The sequence below is a fragment of the Calidris pugnax genome, unplaced genomic scaffold (assembly GCF_001431845.1).
Source record: "Calidris pugnax isolate Ruff unplaced genomic scaffold, ASM143184v1 scaffold171, whole genome shotgun sequence".
Lineage (NCBI taxonomy): Eukaryota > Metazoa > Chordata > Aves > Charadriiformes > Scolopacidae > Calidris > Calidris pugnax.
Window position 1 is genome coordinate 983,670 of NW_015091064.1, and position 2,197 is coordinate 985,866.

A 2,197-nucleotide genomic window follows, 5' to 3' on the forward strand; every position below is an offset into this window, starting at 1 on the left:
GGGGGAGGGGGGGGGAAACATGCACTCTGCAGAAAGTTCAGGCTGTAAAATGCATACAAAATTTAATCTACTCTTAAATTAGTTTAAAATGTACTGAATTCTGCATTTACTCATTGTAATCACTTAAATTCTTCTCTTTGTTTCACTTCAGAAATCAACATCGTTTTTTTAAAAAATATATAATCATTACTTTTTTCCCAGTGAAAATTCCTGTTTCATTGCTTACAGTCTTATATCACTCGGTATTTCTAATCTTAGGAGTGTTATGTTGCCATCTCAATTGTTTTCAAATGTGTCAAATTGCAAACAAGTATAAACATTCACCAGACTACAACACCAAGTTTAACATTATCATTCCAAACTTGAAGAACCTTGATAAATCATCAGGAGTACCTGCTAACTGCCTACTAAGGGTTAACAGTCTGTTCCATTTTTTTGTTTGTTTGTTTGCAGAGTGACACGACAAAGACTTTTATTTGTTTGGTAATTTTTGAAAATAAACTATCACACAAAACTGAAACGTCAATTAAAAAGAAAGAGCGAGAGAGGTAAAAACTAAATATCATTCGGAACCATATGCTGTTGTTCTCCTAAAGAACATAATTAAAGGCAACAAAAACCCCACATCTCTCAAATCTAAGCAAATCATTCCTTAAACTCTTCTACAATAGTCACAAGAACTATGTAAAGACAATTAAGGATAATAATTTCTACTTAACCCCAACCTTAACTGCAGTTTCAAAATTAGGTCAGTTAAAATGAAAATCACCATTTTTAAGGAGATTAAGAATCATCAAAATTGAATAAAAATATTCCTAAATAACTACACGAAAAAAAGCAAATTTAACTAAATGTTAAAGCCCCCCATATTTTATACACAGCATCAGAATTATATAAGAAATGCCTGTCAATGGATGCTCAGTTCGAGAAGTGGGATTCCAGTCTGACTCAGTGTTATTTTTTGACAAAAAAATATGTAATTCAAAGACAGCTTTTTTATTTTCTTCTTTTAATAAAGAAGCCTTTATAAGGAAATATACATAACGGTGATATTTGGGGCTATGAGAATCATTAGTAATTTGTCAAGCAGTAACTTCGGTTTTTAGCATTACTAGTGAGTTTGTGTTAAATAAGCATTTTTTTCCTATCAACCAAGAAAATGCATACATACCACAGCGATCAAAACTATTCACATCTGAGCTTTCATTGAAACAGCAGTTGCTAATTTTACAGATCTGCCCACATTGTTCTAGAAAATAGGCAGCCGAAATCTGACATTTCCAGCAGACCTTATTAAAACAACAACCACTGCGAGCTCGATCCCGTTTTCCCTGGGAGCAATGTCAAACTCCCCGCTGACTTCAGGGAGAGCAGGATCGGGCCCTGAGCTGCTCAGCCTCCTCCAGGTCCATGCACAGGAGGACGCGTTGAGGAGCTGGGCTTGAAGAAGTACAAACCCCAGCCATTCTTTTGTTAACTGCCCGAAGAGTTGAACTTTCCATTACTTTGTGAACAACAGCAAAGTGCCCTGCAAACAGCAACGATTAGAAAAGGACATATTTACCTTGAGGGAATAGCAAAGGGAAAGCCGTAGAATTGCAAAAACAAAGTAGTCCAAATGAATTCTGTACGCATGCAGTCCAAACGGGCACCTTCAAGTAGGCCACGGTCTGTCAAGCAGTCGCCTCGGCACCAGCCACCCTGCCTTCCATCTTACGAGATTCACCCAGAAAACTGACAAACCTGCTCCACGACAACAAAACTCTCCTAATGCTTTTGAACGCCCACCATTTGTTCTCCATTCATCCAATCAACTTTCCACTGCACATCTTCTCCTGCGACTGAGGCTCAGAGGCAAGGATCCCTTCTCATCTGTATGCTAATTATTTTGCCACATGGACAAAAGTAATAATGCTTTCAGACAGGAAACCAACGGGCCCGAAGTCGAAGGCAGAAATTAATAAGTTGCCACCACTGAACGCCGAGCAGACGGGCATGCGTGCAGCTCCGCGGCTGACGGATCAGCTGTACCCTCCATTTAAGAGCAGCGGAGAGGCGGCGGGCGGGAGGCAGCCCCGGCGGCGCAGCATGCAGCAAGCCCCGCTTCCCTCAGAGCCCACAGCACTGCAGCAGAGCAGCATCCCCAGCGCACCGCCGACTTACCCCGCCTCAGCCCCGCATCCTTTAAGCAGCGACA

General features: G+C 40.8%; 1 protein-coding gene across 18 annotated transcripts in view; it reads right to left on the reverse strand.

Annotated features, from left to right (window-relative positions):
• Window positions 1-2,197, reverse strand: part of MYT1L (myelin transcription factor 1-like) — a 300,708-nt gene that overhangs the window by 292,354 nt on the left and 6,157 nt on the right. For 11 of the 18 annotated variants that reach the window (XM_014956873.1, XM_014956867.1, XM_014956874.1 and 8 more), the window contains exon 1: window positions 1,565-2,092. The exons of 3 other annotated variants lie outside the window; for them this stretch is intronic. The gene's annotated coding sequence lies outside the window, so the exon portion shown is untranslated. Of the gene's footprint in view, window positions 1-1,564; window positions 2,093-2,163 lie in introns of those variants that run through there. 4 more of the 18 variants (XM_014956857.1, XM_014956862.1, XM_014956870.1 and 1 more) reach the window with 4 other exon arrangements.